The sequence below is a fragment of the Helianthus annuus genome, chromosome 11, assembly GCF_002127325.2.
Source record: "Helianthus annuus cultivar XRQ/B chromosome 11, HanXRQr2.0-SUNRISE, whole genome shotgun sequence".
Taxonomy (NCBI): domain Eukaryota; kingdom Viridiplantae; phylum Streptophyta; class Magnoliopsida; order Asterales; family Asteraceae; genus Helianthus; species Helianthus annuus.
In genome coordinates, this window is record NC_035443.2 from 22,682,141 (window position 1) to 22,706,547 (window position 24,407).

The 24,407-nt window shown below is 37.5% G+C and overlaps 1 long non-coding RNA gene across 7 annotated transcripts; it reads right to left on the reverse strand.

Moving 5' to 3' along the window:
- Positions 1-20,523: 20,523 nt before the first annotated feature.
- LOC110889828 lies at positions 20,524-23,816 on the reverse strand. Of its 7 annotated transcripts, none has more exons than XR_004872212.1 (7): positions 23,557-23,816; positions 23,383-23,468; positions 22,780-22,861; positions 22,082-22,224; positions 21,872-21,945; positions 21,119-21,379; positions 20,532-20,765 (listed from the first exon to the last, which is right to left on the reverse strand). It is a non-coding gene; the product is annotated as an uncharacterized LOC110889828 (long non-coding RNA). The 7 variants fall into 7 exon arrangements; XR_002563990.2 differs by having other exon boundaries at positions 20,534-20,765; positions 22,163-22,224; XR_004872213.1 differs by having other exon boundaries at positions 20,526-20,765; positions 21,119-21,945; positions 22,163-22,224.
- Positions 23,817-24,407: the final 591 nt, after the last annotated feature.

Genomic DNA, 24,407 nt, shown 5'->3' on the forward strand with positions numbered 1-24,407 from the left:
AATCACTTCTTCTATTTCAATCAATCAATTTCCAACATAATAAACAAGTTTCAACACTTCGAATTCGTAGACTAGTATGTAAAATCACAATATTACATGAACTTGTAGTTTTTCTAAAACTATTATGTAGATCTCGTTATATTTAGTGGATCTAGGTATAAAATAGTTTATTCTTGCAAAAACCCCGTTTTTGGAACAAATCACTCTTTACAACTTCCGACAATTTTTATAAAAATTGTTATTTTGTCGAATCTTTCATTTCACAAGTGTTTATACACTTGTAGATTATAAAAATCACATTTGTTAACATGTTATACAACTTTTATAAAACATGATTTTCTCAACACCCGGTCCTACGAATATACCACTTGTACATACGTAGATCGGCTCGTCTTAAATACTATTTTTCACGTTAAAACACTTTTACACAAGTTCATGATTCCCGTGTGGTGGAGTTTCACCTTTTAACCCTTGTACAAAAGAAACAAGTGTATGTCAAGATACGTGATCTTAACAAAGTCGGGTTAAACGATGATAAGAGCCACCACATCGTAGATCGGGCCATAAAAACCAACATATTCAAATACTACGACATTTACACGCGTTATGTTCTTTTATCCAACGATTTTCACTTTTTAGTAGACTTTAAAGATTCATGAAGCGGGTTACCGACATTTAACCGATAAAAATCCTTTTAACCATTTTAGACACGACTAATAACGAGTTTTAAACAATATACCTCTAGCTCGGGGCTAGGGAAGATTCTAGTCGAAAACTGCGTGGATAAAAGCAAACGGTAGAGGTCCTTTGCGTTCCGAGTGCACCAAAGCTCCTTATACGTGACCCGTGAAGCTTGAATGATCTTGGAATGGCAAGACTCGAACTCGAAAGCGGTGGTGTGAGTGGGTGTGTGTTCGGCCGAGATAGAGCACAAGAGAGGGAGAGAGAGTGAGATGGTGAAGTGTGTGTGAAATGTGTGAGAGAGGTGAGTTTATATAGAGAGTTTTCGTCATCGTCCAATGGATCTCGTGTCTTCTAGATATCAGACAAGAATAATAAAATATTAAAAAGGACGTACTCCCTTGTCCACCTTGTTGGCCGATTGGTTAGGGTGGTGGGACCACCCAGTTCGATTCCAACTAAACAGTTATGGTTTAGTTATGTTATGTCGGTTACATAAAGGTCTAACCTCGTTAGTTGTTTATTGCGTTATGATACGGGTGTTAGGGTAATCAGGGACCCTAACTGGCTCAGAAAAGTATCAATATTAATTTTGGCAATATTTTTATGTTCCGGGTATTGTCCGGTTGTTCGGTCGGATAGGAATCCGTTAAAGTGCTTAAGATATCCTTTAAGCGTCGTAAGTAATATTTTTAGCGACACAATTTATTCAGCAAAGTGTCGGGAATAATTCCTTGTATTTTGGCACTTTATTAATTAGCTAGAAGCTAGTGTGTAAATAAAAGTGCTGTGTTCCGTGCTTAAAGTATGTTTTAGGCACATCCAAATCTCTATATCTTATCCCTAGAGACGTAATCATACAACCCTTGTATCCTTACACACACTATGGGTGTAGTAAAATAATTCTGGCTCATTCAGGCCTTTAGAGGCAGTGTCTGCCTGATGCTGGCTATATCAGCATGTTCACTGTGTATCCGTTTAGTGCTACTGTGCTTTTTGTGCATCAAGTTTGTCACTAGAGTTCAGTAAATAAATAATGTAGTGACAGGAAAAATCAAAGTATGATGCAGGCATGTACATGTATCAACAATCAAGTAGCAGTTTATCAGAAATCTTAGTTAAGCACAGTAATTAGGCAACAGTTAATAGCTAATTAAGTCGTACGGATACCTGGTTTTGTGAGGGTTGTCACATTCTCCCCCCGTTAAATAAATTTCGTCCCGAAATTTAAGTTCTGCTTGTAGATGCAGAGTTTTTAGGAAATAAGTGGGGGTATTTCTCTTTCATCCGGTCCTCACGCTCCCAGGTGTATTCAGGACCATGTCTGGCATTCCAGCGAACCTTGACGAGTTTGACACTGCTCCGGCGGGTCCTGTTAACTTTCCAATCTGTGACCTCGACAGGTGCTTCTACGAAGTGGAGCGTGTCGTCAACATGAATCTCGTCGATAGGAATGGCAACGTCAACTTGAGTTGGACTCTTCTTTAAATTGGATACATGAAATGTATCGTGAACACCATTTAGTTCAGCAGGTAGGTCCAACTTGTATGCTACAGTTCCAATTCTTTCTAGAATTCTGAAAGGACCAATGTAGCGTGGATTTAACTTCCCACGCTTCCCAAAGCGTGCCACCCCTTTCCAGGGTGATACCTTCAATAACACCATCTCTCCAACTTGAAAATCCACATGTTTTCGGTTTGGATCCGCGTAGGCTTTTGTCTGTGGCGAGCGGCTTCGATGCGTTTAAGAATCTGCGCAATCTTGTCTGTCGTCTCTTGGACGATTTCGGGACCGGCAAGCTGCCTATCACCTGCGTCAGCCCAACATAGTGGTGATCGACACTTGCGTCCGTAAAGGGCTTCAAAAGGTGCGACACCAATACTGGTGTGGTAGCTGTTGTTGTATGAGAATTCGACCAAAGGTAAGTGTTTATCCCAGCTACCGCCCAAATCCATAGCACATGCTCTCAGCATGTCTTCCAAAGTCTGTATTGTTCGCTCGCTCTGGCCGTCAGTTTGCGGATGGAACGCAGTGCTCAGATTCAATTGTGAGCCAAAAGCTTCTTGGAAGGATTGCCATATCCTTGACACAAACCTTCCGTCTCTATCAGAGATGATCGAGAGGGGTACTCCATGTCGTGCTACGATCTCTCTCAAGTAAATTTCCGCAAGTTTACTAGTACTGTCTTTCTCCTTGATTGGCAGAAAGTGTGCGGACTTTGTTAGGCGGTCAACAATCACCCAAATCATATCATGACCTCTTGGCGTTCTTGGCAGTTTTGTAACAAAATCCATTGAGATTTGTTCCCATTTCCACTTGGGAATCTCAGGTTGTTGCAGAAGTCCCGAGGGCTTCTGGTATTCCGCCTTGACCTTAGCGCACGTTAAACATTTGCTCACGTAAATAGCAACGTCGCCTTTCATCCTAGGCCACCAATAGTAATTTTTGAGATCTTGATACATCTTATCCGATCCAGGGTGGATAGAGTACCGTGACTTGTGCGCTTCATCGAAAATAACTTCCCTTAATTCACCAAATAGAGGAACCCAAATCCTTTTCTCAAAACATAACGTTCCTTCCTCGTTTGGCACCAATATCTTCTCCATCCCACGGAGATACTCTTTCTCAAGGTTCTCCTCCCTGAGAGCTTCTTTCTGCGCTGCACGAACGCGCGAGGAGAGATCGGTTTGGATAATCATTTCCATAGCCCTAACCCTTATGGGCTTGATTCTTTCTTTACGACTTAAGGCATCGGCGACTACATTCGCCTTCCCTGGGTGATACTTTATCTCGCAGTCATAATCGTTCAATAATTCAACCCATCGTCTTTGCCTCATATTCAACTCCTTCTGGTTGAATATATGCTGTAGGCTTTTGTGATCTGTGAAGATTGTGCACTTCGTACCATACAGGTAGTGTCTCCAGATCTTTAGTGCAAAAACCACTGCGCCTAGCTCCAAATCATGAGTGGTATAGTTCTTTTCGTGCACTTTCAGTTGACGTGATGCGTAAGCGATGACCTTTTGACGTTGCATCAACACACAACCCAATCCTTGACGCGATGCGTCGCAATATACCACAAAATCGTCGGTACCTTCAGGTAGAGCTAAGATTGGCGCGTTACAAAGCTTATCCTTTAACACTTGAAATGCTTCATCCTGTTTGATTCCCCAATCAAACTTTTTATCCTTCTGCGTGAGGAGCGTCAAAGGTTGAGCGATTTTCGAGAAGTCCTCGATGAACCTTCGATAGTAGCCAGCCAAACCCAAGAATTGTCGAATCTCGGTTGGCGTTGTAGGCGTTTCCCAATTCTTGATTGCCTCGATCTTGGTGGGATCAACATGAATTCCATCCCCATTAACCACATGTCCAAGAAATTGCACCTCACGTAGCCAAAACTCACACTTAGAGAACTTGGCGTACAATTGTTCCTTCTTTAGCAACTCTAGAATGGCTCTAAGATGCTGCTCGTGCTCAGCCTTTGTCTTCGAATAAATCAGAATGTCATCGATGAATACGATCACGAACTTATCCAAGTACGGCTTACAAACTCGGTTCATCAAATCCATGAACACTGCAGGTGCGTTTGTCAAACCAAACGGCATAACCAGAAACTCGTAGTGTCCATATCGAGTTCTGAAGGCTGTCTTCGGGATACTCTCCTCCTGTATCCGTAGCTGATGGTATCCGGATCGAAGATCGATCTTTGAATAGAAGCTTGAACCTTGAAGCTGGTCGAACAGATCATCGATTCTTGGCAAAGGATACCTATTCTTGATCGTCAGCTTGTTCAACTCTCTGTAGTCGATGCACATGCGAAAACTTCCGTCCTTCTTCTTGACAAACAAAACTGGAGCTCCCCAAGGTGAGAAGCTTGGTCGGATAAAACCCTTGTCTAACAACTCTTGAAGTTGCGTCGACAGTTCTTGCATCTCAGACGGAGCAAGTCTATAAGGTGCCTTAGCCACAGGCGCAGCGCCTGGTACTAAGTCGATGCGAAACTCCACTTGCCTTTGAGGTGGCAAGCCAGGCAAGTCTTCTGGAAAGACTTCTGGGTATTCCCTCACGACAGGGATGTCTTCGATCTTCGGCTCAGCAGCCTTCTTATCCACAATGTGTGCTAGAAAGGCAACACATCCTTTCTTCAGGCACTTTCTTGCTTTCAGGCAACTAATCATCCTTAACGGCGTCTCACGCTTTTCTCCATGAACAACAATGGTCTCACCATCGTCGGTCGGAATACGAATAACCTTCTCGTGACAAACTATCTCTGCCTTGTTACTCGTTAACCAATCCATTCCTACCACCACGTCGAAGCTTCCCAACTGGACTGGTAGTAGATCTAGAGTAAACTCGCGTTCTCCTAATTCAATCACACAGCCTCTGATCACATCATTGGCTTCTACCAACTTTCCATTAGCCAATTCGATTGCGTAGGGAATGTCTGACTTATTAGCGGCTAGCCCAAGTATATTCTTAAATTCTAGTGATATGAAGCTATAGTCGGCACCAGTATCAAACAGAACAGATGCATAACGTTGATTTACAGGGAACGTACCAGTAACAACGTTGGGATCCTGGCGCGCTTCCTGTGCACCGATCTGGAACACCCTTCCACGGGCTTGGTTCAATCCTGGGCAATCCTTCTTAAAGTGCCCAATGTCACCGCAATGAAAACATCCTAATCTTTTTCCACTTCCCGCACCGCCCCCAACTGGCGGGTTGTTTTGATTGGCAGTTCCGGCTTGATTTGCATTGTAGCCTCGATTATTCCCTTGTGGGCGATTTCCCAAACCACCACGATTATCGTTTCTATTCATATATCCTCCCTGGCCTCCTCGGCCTGTACTAGCCCAACATGATTCCTTTGAGTGGCCCGGTTTTCCACAAGATTCACAAACTTTCACGTTACAATTGCCAGTATGGTGGCGTTGGCAGTTGTTGCATTTGGGCTGGGTGCCCTGGTACCCTTTCCCTTTCTTGGTACTACCAGCTGATTTTCCTTTCTTTACTGCCATACTGACGCCTTGTTTGAAGTTTGAAAACTTCCTTTTGTTGTCTCCTGAGGACTCAACGTGAGTCTCTGTCTTCTTTGCCTTGACTTCATCAAACTTGTTTCAAACGAATTGCCTCCTCAGTGAGAGCCACGCTCAAATCAATGGCTTCCGTAATAGTTGCCGGTCTGGCGGAGGTCACCATGCTAATGATTTGGGGAGCTAACCCCCAAATGAAGCGCTCAATTCGCTTGTATTCAGGCGTGACCATATAAGGAACCACTTGAGATAGGTCATGAAATCTCTGGACGTATTCTGCAACCTTTGGTCCATCCATCTTTAGGTGCCAAAATTCAGTCTCCAACCTTTGAATTTCTGCACGGGAACAATACTTCTTGCGCATAAGCTCTTTCAATTCGGCCCAAGTCAGGGCGTAGGCGGCAGCTTCGCCTAGTGTTTGCACTTGTAAGTTCCACCAAGATAGGGCTCCGTCTAGAAACAGCCCTGAGATGTAAGTGACCTGCTGGTCGAGCGCACATTTGCTCATGCGGATGGTGGAATCAGTCTTCTCTGCCCAGCGAACGAAAGCAACAGCACCACCTGTGCCGTCGAAGTTGATGGGCTTACAGTCCAAGAATTGTTTGTAGGTGCACCCTGCACATACATCATATCATAGGAACGGCATTAGCATCTACTAAGGGAATCCATTTAGGTCATGGTATGTCTTAATGACTTAGGGTTACCATGAGGAGGATTTTGGTTGCCGTTGATGTTCGTGTTGCTTCCGCTTGGTCCTTCTTGCGAGGCAGCATACTGAGCAATGGCGGCAGCAATAACTTGCTGTAGTTCTTCAGGAGTAGTGGGCATCGGCTGCGGTTGACGTCTTGGTGCCATCTTCTAAAGATGCGTACGTCGATTAGGCCAAAGTAAACATACGTATATAGTAATAGTAATAGCATATAACATCTCATGTTATCAATATATCACACACAACATCCCATGTCCCAACATCCCATGTCACAAATATCATACATACAACATCCCATGTCACAAAACATAAATAAGCAATCAAGTGAATCAGATATGGTGAGAATACAGCGATTGTATATATATCGAGACCATAAAGTGTAGCAAGTGTGTCAGCACGTCACTGTATCATACAATCACAAATCAAATAGGGGCTACATCACCCCTGTCAAAAACAACATCACATCAGTGTCACATACAACCAGTACATCAACAAATATCAGCAAAAATCTGTATCGTCAGATGGTCTCCAAAAATCTGTGCAGTCACAATCGCGGTCGTCTCACCATCGCCTACCACTATAGTACCAATGAGCCCTATGCGGATGGGGGTGGGGGAGGGGGAAAGTGAGCGAAAAGTAAGCGGCGTAAGTGGTACCAGTCCTCCTCCATCGCCTGCTGAGTACGGATCATGGACGCAACCTGCTGCTCCAAGGTCGAAAGTCGGGCAGCAATGTCAGGAGGAAATGATCGAAAAGGCTGAAATGACGAAGATGTCTGACCAAGATATGGACCAAAAGACAACTGAGCTCTCTCGAGCTCCTGGAGTCGCTGTGAATGAGACTCGTGCTGGTGTACAAACGACATCAAAAGATCCTCAATAGTATGGCCCAAATGAAATGGGTGGTATGGATCTGTGGGTGGTATCGGTGAGGAAGATGACCAAGGTAATGGCGTGCTGGTAAGATCGATAGGTGCAACAGAAGATGAGATAGATGCTATCTGAGGCATGAATGGCATGGTCATCGGTACATGACCGAAAGGGTGGGCTGAAGAGCCCTCTCCAGGCCCCGCTGGAGGAATAAACGGTGGGATCTGAAATGAAAAATCAGTATGATGTGTGCCAGTGTGATGTGGGGGAAACGGTGGAACATCCTCGTCCGCCGGTATCCACCCGTGCTATGCCTCCTCATCTGGAGGATCCATGTGCTCAGCAAAAAGAGCGTGCTCGGGCTCGATGGGTAAAGGATCGATAGGAGCAATAACGGGGTCAACAGGTGCAATAACAGGATCGACAGGATCAATAATAGGATCAGCAGGTATGTCACCTACGGGTAAAGGAACAATGGGATCAGCAGCAACATGATCGCCCTCGATCACAGGAACATCTACAGGGGGATCAACATCAACAGGCTCAAGAGGAAAATCAGCATGAACAGGGTCATGCTCAGGTAAAGGATCAAAAGCAGCTGCCTGCTCTGGGGCTATGGCAGGCTCAGGGTCGTCGAACGCCATATCAAAATCAAAATCTGGGTCAATGGGATCGATAGGATCATCAGGGTCCTCTATGTGCTCATCCATAGGAATATACTCGATATCATGGTCAGGATCAAATCCTGGAGGGAAAACAGGGTCAGAATCCTCGATATCATCGTGCTCAAACGCGTAGCTCGGAATAGGGGCAGCTGAAGACGCCTGATCAGGGTCTGAGTCGTGTATAAACTGCTGCGCGCTCGCCCCACGAGATGATACAGATGCCACAGACTCTAAAGAGTCCGGGACTGGTGAGTGAATGGGCGAGTCTCCAGCTGGAACGTCAGCTATCATCAAGAGACCGCCAGCAGGTAGAGGAGCTACGTCAGGATCCTCGTCCTCAAATGGCTCGTCCTCGTAAAGCTCGATGTCGCCGTCGGCATCGGCGTCTGGCATAAGCTCATAAGCAGGGTAAGCAGCAAGAGGAATCGGTGCCGGAATCGCAACAATAGGGAGGTACTCAGCAGGGTCGCCATCAATGGGCTCATAGGCACCCTCGGGTAAAGCGAAGGGTAAGGGGTCATCAGTGTGCTCATCGGCGCCGTCAGGTAACGCGAACGGCTGGAAGTCGTCATCGTCGGTGCTAGTATAGTCTGAGGTGTGCACCTCATGCTCCGAAGACATAACATCGTCTGACACTAACGGTAGGGGTCCAGTGGTACCTGATCCACCTGTAGCTGGTGAATCCATGGGTCTGTAACATAACACAGAATAAGCACAAAATCAGTGAATCAAATAGTCACATAAGTTACCAGATAATAATCACGTAATCCACCTAGTCCCACTAGCCTCCCAGCCTCCCAGACTGTCCTTCCTAGTCTCACTAGCCAACACTCCTAGTCCCACTAGCCAACACTCCTAGTCCCACTAGCCAACACTCCTAGTCCCACTAGCCAACACTCCTAGTCCCACTAGCCAACACTCCTAGTCCCACTAGCCAACACTCCTAGTCCCACTAGCCTGAACCTCAGCCTCCCAGACTGAGCCTAGAATAATGAATAAAATGTGCTCAACATTTGTTTGTAAAAAGTTTGTGGATCTGGACTTAAGTGGTATGCAGAAAAATGTTTTCGTGAGAGCCCTAGTGATCATAGTCTAGACTCGAGAATGAATCCTAGTTCGCTATGATCAGAGCTCTGATACCAAGCTGTCACACCCTGGCTTTGCGGAAGCGTGGTTAATTTGTGTGACTTCTTAATACCATAGCTTAATCATAACAAAGCTATATGAATTTAAAAACCATGCAAGTCATCCATTAAGTTTTTGAAAACATAGTACAATACCATTGTTTTTAACATGCAACCATAACCTTGTTCAGAAACATAACAACTTATAACAAAACATAAACGTGATTTAGGGATTGTGTCTTGTCCAGGTAAGAGACACAACCCTAAACCCTGATGACTTCATGACCAGTGCAGCGGAAAACGTTCCATACCGTGCCAGATCCGTTTAATTTCCTGAAATACATGTGAGTTGAAAAATCAACAATAATGTTGAGCGAGTTCATGCGTAAGTGAGTATGTAAAACCTTTGTGAGTATAAAAAAAATACTTGTGGTATGTAGCAGTGTAAGAGGACTTGTGATCACCAATGGTTTGCAAGGCCACTGACATATGTGAAGTGCAAATAGGGAGACTCAAACCTAGCAGATTTATGCCACGGCAAGTATGTGGACAAAGTCACCCCACGGTCCGTTTCTAGTTTGGCCGGGGGCTGGGCTCGCTACACCCAGATAGATCTACCGCTCCTGTCCCTCGGTCCCTCCATGAGGACTAATGGCCCCATGTTGTTCCTATCCACTCACATGATCGTATAACACCTCCTTACGTTAAACATACCGTTGTAAAGTACTCGTAAATCATAGTAACATGTATTTCACCCCCGCAGTTAAGTAAACTGAAAACAGTTAGAGAAAAGGGGGACATGAACTCACAGTGAATGCGTATCTCTACCAAGTAATCCGAATATCCGAAGCTGTGCAACGACCTACAGGTGCTAATTCTATTAGACGGATGGCCGTGCCTTAGCTTTATAACTTACATTTTTAGGAGACGGTTAGACAACCGTTTCGTGTACATACTTGGTATTTTACTTTCCTTCCCAAGGATGGGGGATTTAAATACATGTGTATTTATACTATCTCATTAAGTCCCACTTAATATATTTTTATTTCTTATTCCAAAATATAATTATTTTTCTCAAAAATAATATATTTTCTCTTTACATAATACTTTCCAAAATAATACGTTGACAACATACGTGTTGGTGAATATTTCCGCGTAATGCGTAAGTTACGTTTTAATGATTAGGTGGTAATAGAAATTACCGTTGTAACTTTTATGCTTGTCGTATAAGCGTTTGTATTATCTTGGGTTTGACAAGTTAGTAAATATTATTTTTACTCTAAAAATAATATTTATACATTTTCACAAAATAATCATAAACAGTGTTGTGACAAAATATATTTACCGAATATATATTTATCACGTTTGGTTTTGTGAAAATCCCACCTCCGATTATTTAATAAATAAAGTCATGGCGAAATATAGTTTTGAAAACATGTCAAAAGTAGTCTAACACTTGTAAATAATTCTAAGTGTTAGATTTTTAGAAAATTTCGCCAGAGTTTCCCCTGTAACTGGAGGTGGCCACGCTTTCAAGCGTATCATTTTCTTTTACAAAATCACTTCTTCTATTTCAATCAATCAATTTCCAACATAATAAACAAGTTTCAACACTTCGAATTCGTAGACTAGTATGTAAAATCACAATATTACATGAACTTGTAGTTTTTCTAAAACTATTATGTAGATCTCGTTATATTTAGTGGATCTAGGTATAAAATAGTTTATTCTTGCAAAAACCCCGTTTTTGGAACAAATCACTCTTTACAACTTCCGACAATTTTTATAAAAATTGTTATTTTGTCGAATCTTTCATTTCACAAGTGTTTATACACTTGTAGATTATAAAAATCACATTTGTTAACATGTTATACAACTTTTATAAAACATGATTTTCTCAACACCCGGTCCTACGAATATACCACTTGTACATACGTAGATCGGCTCGTCTTAAATACTATTTTTCACGTTAAAACACTTTTACACAAGTTCATGATTCCCGTGTGGTGGAGTTTCACCTTTTAACCCTTGTACAAAATAAACAAGTGTATGTCAAGATACGTGATCTTAACAAAGTCGGGTTAAACGATGATAAGAGCCACCACATCGTAGATCGGGCCATAAAAACCAACATATTCAAATACTACGACATTTACACGCGTTATGTTCTTTTATCCAACGATTTTCACTTTTTAGTAGACTTTAAAGATTCATGAAGCGGGTTACCGACATTTAACCGATAAAAATCCTTTTAACCATTTTAGACACGACTAATAACGAGTTTTAAACAATATACCTCTAGCTCGGGGCTAGGGAAGATTCTAGTCGAAAACTGCGTGGATAAAAGCAAACGGTAGAGGTCCTTTGCGTTCCGAGTGCACCAAAGCTCCTTATACGTGACCCGTAAAGCTTGAATGATCTTGGAATGGCAAGACTCGAACTCGAAAGCGGTGGTGTGAGTGGGTGTGTGTTCGGCCGAGATAGAGCACAAGAGAGGGAGAGAGAGTGAGATGGTGAAGTGTGTGTGAAATGTGTGAGAGAGGTGAGTTTATATAGAGAGTTTTCGTCATCGTCCAATGGATCTCGTGTCTTCTAGATATCAGACAAGAATAATAAAATATTAAAAAGGACGTACTCCCTTGTCCACCTTGTTGGCCGATTGGTTAGGGTGGTGGGACCACCCAGTTCGATTCCAAATAAACAGTTATGGTTTAGTTATGTTATGTCGGTTACATAAAGGTCTAACCTCGTTAGTTGTTTATTGCGTTATGATACGGGTGTTAGGGTAATCAGGGACCCTAACTGGCTCAGAAAAGTATCAATATTAATTTTGGCAATATTTTTATGTTCCGGGTATTGTCCGGTTGTTCGGTCGGATAGGAATCCGTTAAAGTGCTTAAGATATCCTTTAAGCGTCGTAAGTAATATTTTTAGCGACACAATTTATTCAGCAAAGTGTCGGGAATAATTCCTTGTATTTTGGCACTTTATTAATTAGCTAGAAGCTAGTGTGTAAATAAAAGTGCTGTGTTCCGTGCTTAAAGTATGTTTTAGGCACATCCAAATCTCTATATCTTATCCCTAGAGACGTAATCATACAACCCTTGTATCCTTACACACACTATGGGTGTAGTAAAATAATTCTGGCTCATTCAGGCCTTTAGAGGCAGTGTCTGCCTGATGCTGGCTATATCAGCATGTTCACTGTGTATCCGTTTAGTGCTACTGTGCTTTTTGTGCATCAAGTTTGTCACTAGAGTTCGGTAAATAAATAATGTAGTGACAGGAAAAATCAAAGTATGATGCAGGCATGTACATGTATCAACAATCAAGTAGCAGTTTATCAGAAATCTTAGTTAAGCACAGTAATTAGGCAACAGTTAATAGCTAATTAAGTCGTACGGATACCTGGTTTTGTGAGGGTTGTCACAAAAAATCTATCAAATACAACCCAAAGCTAAGCCGAGCAATGGAGAACCAACCCCGTGAAGCCAAGAAAAAATCTAAGGGGCGCGGCTCGCAACCGTCTCGTGGTGGTTCGAGCGGTGCAAGTGCACAACCACAACCCCCTTTCGGATATACTTCACAACCCCCATTTTTTTTACCAACAACCTTCACACCCCTCCTTTTACAACACCCAGCCACAACCCACTTTCGGCTATTTTCAAAATTTGTTATCAATGGATCCTCAAACCCCCGCCTTCGACCCGTATGCTTTTCGTTCCCCACAAGTTCCATCTCCACGAGAAAATGTTGAACATCCTCTACCTATTCACGAGGACAAGGACGAGGAAGTAGTGCCCGAAACTCAAAATTTGGGCGACTATGAAGATGACACCGGCGATGATGAATATAATGTAGATGAAGACGCCGGCAACGAAGAAGATGACGCTCGGGATAAAAAGGGAAAAATGGAGCACCAAAATTGGACAAAAGTCCAAGAAGAGGCGTTGGCGAAGGCGTGGGTACATTGCTCTACCAACAAAAAGAAGGGCAATCAACAAACCCGCGATGGTTTTTGGCGTAGGATTTTAGATCATTATAACGCCACCGTTGGTGGAAGTAACCGGACCGTGCATCAAGTACGGTCTAAATGGGGCCCGATGATGACGAAAATAAACTTTTTCAACAGCCTATACCAACAAGCGGTAAAAATTATATTTTTTAACGTTGTATATTTTTTAATTTTGTTTACTAAATTCATAATTTTTTAACACTTGTTATTTTGTTTACTAATTTTTGTTTACTAAGTTCATATTTTTTAATTTTGTTTACTAATTTTTATTTACTAAGTTCATAATTTTGTTTATATGTAGGATCGCACACGAGGAAGCGGGTGTAGCGATCTCAACGTGATGAAAGTCGCTTTAAAGGAATTTAAAGAAAGATATCCGAGCGGTTTTCAACATGTCGAGGCATGGGAGGTCGTTCGAAAACACGACAAATGGGCCCAAGTCCCATTGTTGGGTGAGGAAGGGGAAGGTTCGGCACAAAAAAAAAAGCCCGATGACGTGGACCTTTCCATACCCGATATGAACGAAGACCCCTCGCCACAAAGAACACAACGGCGAGACAAGCGTCAAGCGACATCGTCCGAGGGCTCGGCCGAGTTGGCGGCACAATTCAAAGAGTACACCGCCATGAAAGAAGCGAAGCACGCGATGGAATTGGAGGCGATTGAATTGAGGAAGAAAAGAGAGTCGGAGGCTCGCGAGCTCATAACGGAACAACGCGAGACGATGAGAAACTACGCGTACGATTGAGATATGAAAACATTCCTCAAGCCGCACGACGATGCTCCGCCGGAAATGTTGCCGTTCATCCTCGCCCGAAAGCGCGACATCGCTAACAAGTACGGGTGGCCGTGCAATTTCTAAAATTTTTATGTAGTATTGCGATGTATTTTTTATTTTATTAAATGAAATGTAGTTTTTTATTTTGTGCAATTATGTTTTACTTTTTATAAAAATATTTTCTCAATTAAAAAAATAAAAAAATAAGTCCCCCAAGAGAGGAGTGTCGCCATCAAATTGAGGGTGTGAGGGGAGTTAAGAGGGGAGTTGACATAGCGCGTGCTGATTGGGTGTGTGTAAGACTGTAAGAGAGGGAACTTCCCTAAGAGAGGAGTGTCCCTTACACCCTAGGAAATAATTCAAAATGATTTGAATGAGCAAACAAATGAGAGATACTAAATATACAACACTCTATAATTAGGAGATTATGATGGAGGACGATACCAAATATACATCCTATAACTATGGAGATTACGATGGGGGAAATAATTCAAAATGATTTGAATTGTATTATATTAGGTTATGACCCGTGAATATTCACGGATTCAGATATTTAAACTTTATTAAACAAAAAGTGTATATATATTTTAAAAATTGAATGATGCGTGATGAATAAGGTGTATTAACCAAATTCTAACGTTTTCAAAATTAAAAATACTTATCAAATATAAGACAAAGAAAACAAACTTGATCGTATTTGTTTACATGATTATTGAGGAATACCTACAGAAATTTCGAAATATGTTGTACGGTTTTCGTGGATAATTGAGATATTTTATAGCATAACCATTCTGACTCGCTTTAGCAGAAAGGTCTTGCACTGGATTTATATGTTGGCTCTCAAACCATGACTAACTAATTTCGTGGAAACTAATTCACCATATGCACAAGTCATGATATCAAAGTTATTGCTCAAATACAGATAAAAAATAACAGCCAAGTTTACTGAATTCTTACATTGTTTACATTTCTAAGCCGAGAAAAAAGACAACAACATGTGTGGCAAATTTAAAGAACACGGTCAATGGTGAAATAGATTAATATGCGGCAAATTAAAAAACACGGTAAATAGTGAAAGAGATTAATAAAAAGAGACCAACTTACAAATGTAAGATATAAGAATAATATGAGACATGCTTTGACCATATCAAACCGGTGAACAACAACTACACTAATCTTAATACCCAACCTGCTTGCAATTTCCAAAACCGTTTCCAAAGGAGCCGATACATTTGCTTCCAAGAAAAAACAAAAAAAAGTAAACAACTTACATAGGCCAAACTGATGAGGACCATCATACAATTGAACTTACAATCTTGACATCAGTTAACAAAAACCAATACTAAGCAAGAATTCGCTTAAAACCCGAGACCGCATCCAATAAAAACAATCAAAATATGAAGATGAACGAACCAAAATCCAAAAACAAAGTGCCAGTTTTTAACCCTCTACCAAACCGATCCCAATAGATTGCGTGACAACGGTTCGTAATCACATCATCCCATTTGTTATTTTATCCTAAACAACAATATGTCCATCAACCCAATCCGGATCTTTAGTCCCCGGAGCAAAACCACGAATCAATTCAATGTCATGCCTAACTTGAAACTAAAAACAACCAATCTGCAATCGAAGAGAAGTGTGATTCCTTGATGAAACTTCTACTCTATTTCGTCACCTTGAGACATAAATTTGGTAAAGAGAAACCAATTTGTCTTTTTATGGCATTTGACTTAGCTCAATCGAATGGATCCACATCGTTGTTGTTGTTGTTTTTGTGCTACATAAATTTTTCAACATTCTATACAATGCACTGGATAATTACAAAATTGATTTTTTTTTTTATAAACAAGCTACAACTTACAAAAGTATGGATACCTTATCTAAACATAAATACAATTAGATTTTATTTTACATTATATTTGAAGTGTCATTTTTTGAGAACGTAAATCTAATAGACATTTGGTAATATATATTAATTTTAGGAATGTAATCATTAAATATTTTTATGTAGCATGTTTTATAATATGTTTTTTTACAAATATAATAAGTTTTTATATTTTTAGAGTTAATTACACTGATAGTCCTTATGGTTTATTGAAAGTAACGTCTTTAAGTACTAACAGAAAATTGTATAAGGGTATTTTAGTCATTTTATGTTGATTTAACAGAAAAACTAACGGAAGTTAGCATTAATACCCAAAGGTGTTCCAAAATCGAAATCATAGAACCTAAACCTGTTAAAAAATAAGTTAGTACTAAAAGGCGTTACTTTCAATAAACTACAAGGACTATCTGTGTAATTAACTCTTTAAAAATGTTGATACGAAAAAAAAAATTCGGGTTAAACAGGTCGTGTTTGGTCAACCTACGATACTCGTGTTGTGTTCAGGTTCTATGTCAGACACGATTTTCGGGTTTAGGTTTGTGTAAAACTTTTGGATTCTATAGGTTGGACCCGCCAACCCTTAAATCCGACCCGTTTAACAACTCTACTAGGGGGTGCATGGGTCGGTTTTACCATTAATTATAACCATAACCGCTACGACCCATTTAACAACTCTACTAGGGGGTGCATGCATCGGTTTTACCATTAATTATAACCATAACCGCTAACTTCGGTTATGGATTTTCTTAACTATAACCATAACCGAAGTTCGGTTATATTAATCGGTTATGAAGTTGGTTATGGTTCGGTTTCAGTTATTAACCAAAAACTATACCTAAAACTAACTTTTGGGATAAAGGTAAAAGTTTATACGCTAATGGGCCTAGCTACAAAATAAGAATAAAACCCACATGTCAGACTTAGCTTGAGCCTGTTTTTATAAGACAACCAAGACTACACTTTTTGCTTAAACTACCGATGTGGGATCCCTTTTAGTAAAGTAATTATATTGTTATATAGGAGATTCATAAGATCATAACACCTTAGTTTTTCCATCAAAATAAGGTAATCTACATCAATATTATTTTGTTACTAATATACTTTTATCTTAGTAAGAAACCTCTACATAGTTATTGTAAAACATAAATCCATTATATCGAATTGTAGACTTAACATTACAAGTTCGGTTCGGTTTCAGTTATATCGGTTAAACAAAGCTTCATAACCGTAACATAACCGATTGGTTGGTTAATCAAAGCTTCATAACCGTAACCATCGGTTTTGTTAGTTATCGGTTAAAATTGGTTAGGTTATATATTGGTTATGGTTCGATTGTCTCTTATAACGGTTAATTTGCTCACTCCTAAACTCTACCAGTGGGCCACCAACCCGAGTGGTACCAAACCCCTATATATATATATATATATATATATATATATATATATATATATATATATATATATATATATATATATATAGAGTAAGGTTAACATACAAAAAGCCTTATCATACATCACGTAGGAGACAATGGTAACCGTTGGATCAGGGGTATAATCACGCATGGGACCACATAATCACGCATAGGACCACATAATCACGCATGGGACTATAATCACGCACGTTCTATGATAATAACGCACGTTATATTTTTTGTCATGTATGTTAATGTAGGTTAAGCCTTGAAGTACATTATACTTTCTCTATATATATATATATATAAAACTTTTTTTCATACCATTTTTATTTTTATATTAGTTTTTGTAACTTTAATTTAATAATTTAATTAATTAATTAAAAAAATGGTTTTTAGGTGAGAAAGATAGGCAAAGGATGAATGTGACGGGAAAAGATGTTAATGTAAATAAGAGAGACCTACGCGATATGAATGTGGACTCGTCAAGAAATTTTTTTTTTTTAACTTTTAACGTTAAATTTGGATCAATGTGGTTGATTCTGTTATCAGTGGAATTACCTGATTATATCTGTCTCCACTAGGCAATAATGTATATACACCAATTCAGAAGGAAACCTAATAAATCTGAAAAAAAAAACCTTTTGGAAATCAAATTCAAGACGTAATGGTACATAAGGCTTATCTTATCCTTAAAATGCCATTAGGTTATAATAACACGGGCCCCAAGTAATTTTTTACTTGCGAAGTAACAAGGTAACCAACGTGTGATACTCATATTTTACACAAGGATATAAAATTCCGTATTATGCATTACATGTACATAATCATGCATAATGTGTAAATAATTAGAAAACATGTATAAATAGTTATAACTAGCGGTATACGACCCCGCGCTACGGGGCGGTAACTGCATCGTTTTTAGTGCGTTCAATATAACAAACAATATAGAAAAACCAAAAAATAATAATTGTAACATCACCAAAACGTAATCGATACATTAGTTTTTTATTGAATTTTAGTCATATAGTAAAAAAAAAAAAAATTCACAATTAACTTAAGAACTCTCTTTATAAATTTAGATCTTAACCTACATCATTTACATATATTTATATAAGACTACTCAATGCAACAAACGATTCTAAGTTCCAATTTTCTTAAACTAGGAATAACATCTGCGCGCGTTGCGGCGCGGGTACATCGTAAACATCGAATGAATTAGTTCAAACATCATGTGATACGTTAACCATATGAAAACATGCATTTAGACGTATCATAGAAAACGTAACAGGTATAATGGAAAAGTTGTCACGTATAATCAAAAGAGATTAATTAGAACTTTTGAAAAAAGGGGAAAAAAGCCACAATTTGACTCCACTCGGTTTGAAACAAAATTAACGAAACATTCATAAAATAAACACGGAAACATATTATATTTGACCTCACTTATTTCCCAAAAAATTTTACGTTTAAACATACACCAACTCGAATTTATACCGAAACGTACATAGAAGTGAGCACGTAAAGAATGGTTTTTTAAACAAAAACATATTATATTTCATCTAACTCGTTTCCAGAAGAAGTTTACGTCAAATAGAGCAAATCGATTTCATACCGAAACATAAATAAGAAACTAAGTCGATTTAGGACCCGCGCATTGGAACGAACTTGTAAAAAGGCAACTGGCTTGTCAAACGGGAAAACATACAAAAAAAAAACGTTGAACCACATACACACGTTGTGGCGTGTTGACTCGTAAAATTTTGAACGAAACGTAAAACTTACGAAAGATGAAAATTATAGGGGACCAAAGTTGAAAATAAAAATGTGTTTGGGTTAAATTGTAAAACATGTAAAACTTTAGGTTAAAAGTAAAAAAATTAATAAGGTTAAAATGAAAAGATAAAATTTTATGAAAAATGAAAAACCAAAACTTTTTTGAAAGGCTCCCTTTGCATATTAGTACAACAACCTAAAGTAATAAAATGTTGCTTATTTATAATTATAATTATAATTTATAATGTGTAAATAATTACAAAAAATATGTAAATGGTTATGCAATTTACGTAATTAATTACACAACATATGTTTAGATTTACGCACAATATGTATATACTAGGTTATAACCCGTGGTACCCACGGGTCGCTCTATTTTTAAGGATATTAATATTTTATTAATTTTATTTCAATGGTCCGTTTTATCAAATTTGTGGGGATGTATATAATATGATTCAATGTTAATCGTATATAATAATATATGCAAACAATGTAATTTATGAATGTTAACAATTACCATATAATTTTCAACATATTACCAGATAATGTTCTACGTATGTAGAATGATTCAGACCAAGATAAAAGGATGATAGCCCGTCTAACAATTTTGAACATATTACCAAGATATCTTTTATATAATAGATTAACTTTTGTCCGAATTTTGGGTTTATTGAACAACATATTAAGTCAACCGAAATTTGTAGTTTATAAATAGAAATGGTATTTTATCTTTAAATTTTGATTTGTTATTTAAGGAATTTTATAATCAAAAAAATCGTTGATTTACATTTGAAATCCTTCCAAATGTATATTAACAAACGTGAAATAAATTTTAAATCAACCGAAAAAATTAATTTACATTTGAAATCGTTAAATTAAATTTGAAAATTTAACTTCCATATTTATATTATTGCTAACATTATCATGGTTCAACATTTCAAAAATTCCAATTATTTGCAATAACTTTCAACATATATTTTCAATGACAATATACCATTAACATTGAAATTTTTAAAAACCTTGATATGACAATTAATTGAGAATGGTCAACGTACTGTCTATCAAGTTTACGATGATGACAAGTAACAGTGTCGTTCAAATCAATATTAAAAGTATTTGTTTGCGTTTTTTTCTTAGATTGAAATCAATGCGACTTGCTTATCAATTATTATCTAAATAATATATATATATATATATATATATATATTTTTATTCTTAGTATTATACGTTTAACATTGACTAATATTATATATATCTCCACAAATGTTATAAAACGAACCATTGTAATAAAATTAATAAAATATTATTATCAATCAAAATAGAGCGACCCGTGGGTACCACGGGTTATAACCTAGATCATGTTGTCCAACCTATACACGGGATCATATGTAAATCTTTATAACGCCTTAACAAATATGAATTTTGAGATAAAAGAAAAAACTAATTAGCTGGTACGAACCATTAAAATAATATATATTTCAGGTAAGTATCAAGATTAAAACACAAAGCCATCTATGTTAAATTTTAAATTAATAAGTCAAATAAATATTTACACTATGGTTAGGCAATGTGTGCATATATATTCATTCATATTTAACACAAATGCTTGCAAAATGACAAATTGTATATATCCACTGTAGTTTTCAAATTCATCATAAAACAATGCTTCATGTAGTAAAATAGAATATCTACCACATCGTTTTCAAAACATAAGCAATTTACATAAAGTTCAATCCTAAATGGTTCATAACTAAAGTTTCAATCAACATGCCAACTTACTTTGACTTGAGCCCATCCAGTCAACACATCCCAAGATCTGCAAAACAGGCGAGTGAGGTTATCAAGTTAGAAACAGGTGACTCAATATTGGTTGGGCTGATCAGAAACTCATCTATCCAGTAATTTTTTAGTTTAAAAATTAATTAAATGTAAAGTTTGATTATAAAACCTTATAATGCATAAAACGCACCTCGGCAATATTAAGTAAATGGATTAAAACAACTGACCCAGGATAAAGTTTGAATATGAAAACTTGACAAATGGCAATTACCAAATAAGATGAATATGGGTACCATAAAACTTTAAAAAAATTGTATACATTCGTTGCTTAACCTATTGCCCATCTTGTCACTTCTACAATACTAAAAAAAAAATTAAAAACATACGAACCTGTGGATATGTCACAACTAAGAGCTGACTTTATCAAGTGGGAGCATCATGGCTGATCTTAGACTCTCAGTAATGATCAATTGTGTACTCGCTAAGGGTAGTGTTGAAGGAATTCACCATTGTAATGCAACCCACTTTGAGCTTCAGGTATTGACTTTTGAAGTCAAAATAAGTGACCTTTTTGTATGATCTTTTATGTGATTTTTTTGTGCTTCTAGAACCCTTGACAACTTTGTCTGACTTCATAATATTTGCTTTAATCTAGATAACGGGTCAAAGCAGTTCTATAAAAAATCTTCACACAATCATCTATTAAGATTTACAACATTATTATAACAACCATTCACAAGAATTATTTTCAATATGTTAACACCATCAAACAAGTTGAAAGGTTGAGATGGAATTAATCATATCATTTATCCCAAGTTCACCAAAACTGAAACATGGACCAGACCTGCTTGCAGCAAAATATCGAGCCTTTTTTGTAACAAATGGGTTGAGTCGGGTTATGTTTTAACCATTACACTCTAATGAGTTAGATAAAATACAAAGCATAGTTTTTAGCTGTTAAAACCTCTGAATCATTTTAAAATTTATTAAAAGATTATATTTTCATTAAAACTATTAAAAAGCTTTATCACATTGATACATTAAATCTCCAAAAAAAAGTGTTTCCCCAACTTGCACATTTTGTCAGCTCTAACATAAACTATTTTGAAATAATATATTTTTGGTGAAAGAAATTGGACTTACATAAATGAACCCATGGCGAATGGTAATATAATCTGCTTTACAAACCGAAGTAAGGAATTGCCAAAGAAGCAAATCTGAAATGAATGATTTGTTAGTTATCATTTATTGATCTGATAAAAACAAAAGAAGAAGAAAATTATACATGATTAATACCAGAAGAACTACATCAACATTAAGAGAATACAAAACAAAACTTCAACATATCTCAACCTTGTCCAACTAACCCGACCAAACACATCATGCCAGCTCTACTAAAACATCTCACTAAAGAAGCATAGAAAGACATCATACATTTGGCTGGCATTTAGAAATTTCTGATGCTTCTTTTGCCCACTCTTGAATATGAAGGTTAGCTGATGCAAAAAAAAATGATGAGTTATTTATATGGTTCCCAGTTTTGAATAGGGTGGTGAGTTGAATTGCATAAGGCTGTTAGTTAATTGATTCAAAATGTAAAATAAGTTCATTACAAATTATTATAATTTGAGCTGTTGTAATTTAATCTCTTGCATACTGTAATACATCCTTCGGATATGTATTATAAAATAGTATAAATACTTATCTAAAGATGTGTGGCTGGGAAAAGCTTGTAACATTGGATAAAAGACGGTAAAAGGGATTCTTTTTTAAAGCTTACAATTGCATCTATGCCAGATAAATTAGGCATGAATGGGCTAGTATGCTCTTCTAATACTTTAAGCTCTTTCACACTCAAAAAAATATAAGAATCTTGTTATTATGTTCAACCAAACTAACATCTGTGAAGAAATGGACCATGAAAAATTCATGACAAAATCTTATATATCCAAAATGTTAAGTCTTAAGTGTATACAAAGTTGTTATTATCTAAAGATACATAAATATATCATGCTAGATAAGATAAAAATGATATTAAACTTACGACTTACACATGAGCATGAATAAAGTGTGCAGCCTCTTCTTTCAACGGATACATCTTCTAACTCTATTCAACTGATACATCTTCTAACTCTGAAAAGAACAACATCAAAACAATTAAGTAGGCTAATATGTTATAACATTGTACCAGCAGTCAACATCTGCATATTAAAATGATAAAAGCATAAAAAATTCAGTCATTCTTTCAATGACAGGGGGATTCATAGCGTTCTATATTCAGATCACAATACATCTAGTTTGATCATGAGCTGGATCAGATAACTAATAGATCCGGTTCCATATCCAACCCACTGAATGAAGTAAAATAGATTTAGAAATATGCTTACCCCACAACAAAATCCTATAGACGCAATACGATTAATAAAGCATTCCTCAAACAACCGATCAGTATATGTTTAATATAAAGCCCTAACAACATATGTGATTCAATAAGAATCAAAATCAATAGTTTAACGAACAAATTTAACCTAATTTTATAACGAAAATGCAAATCAAATCAAAATCGATAGTTTAACGAACACATATAACCTAATTTTGTACGAAAATGCAAATTAAAATAAAACAAAAATGCAAATTAAAATAAAACAACATACCTCTCAAACGAAGCACTTTCCCATTTGTCAACCCATGTCGTTGTCGTCTTCCCTCTTCAGGTGACCACCACCGTCACCATCTTCCTCTTGGAGATGAAACAGACAAATTTTAGAAAAAAAATAGCTGATAAACAAATGTAAAGTATAGAATCAATATCTACAGAATCGACATACCTGGAAGTGAATCGGTTTGATTTTGGAATCCTTTGTCAGGCGATTTAAGAAGAACGTGGGAGCTTTTAGGGTTTTTGATGTGTGCGTCTATTTGTTTATAAGATCGAGTAAAAAGCTGGATATCCAAGAATGAAAATACGGACCCGAAGATCAAGAACATACCTGTAATGGTTGATCGAGATCTTAATCTTATTTAGTGATGGCTGCGATGACTAATGTAGAAGAGGAAGGGGAGGCTAGGGTTTAGAAAGGGAATACAAAAGAAGCTGGTTTTAGAAGGTATTTATATCCGGGTTCAAAACCCGGATCCCGCGTCTGCCCGTATCAAGAAAAAGATACCCGAATTTTGGAGCCAAAACCATTTCAAGAGTGCCTATGGTGATGCCACATCATTTTCCAAGCCCTTATATCATGACACATCAGCCCTTATTTATCATGTTTATATACTAGGTTATAACCCCGTGTATTACACGGGTTGAGTAAATAAATTTATATACTAAATAATAAAACATTATATCTTTAAAAACTTCCTTTATTGCACGGGTTGAATAAATATAATTTTATATATTAATTAATAAAAAGTTATATATATATAAGAACCATATAGTACGGGTTGAATTAATGTAATTTTATATACCAAATAAAAAAATATATCTTTAAACCACATGTATTACACGGGTTGAATAAATGTAATATTGTTTACCAAATAATAAAATAATACATCTTTAAAAAACCCTATTTATTACACGAGTTAAATAAATGTAATTTTATATACCAAATAATAAAAAAATTAGTAAATGTAATTTTGTATAGTGAAAATAAAAATATTTAATATATTGATACAAAGTTTG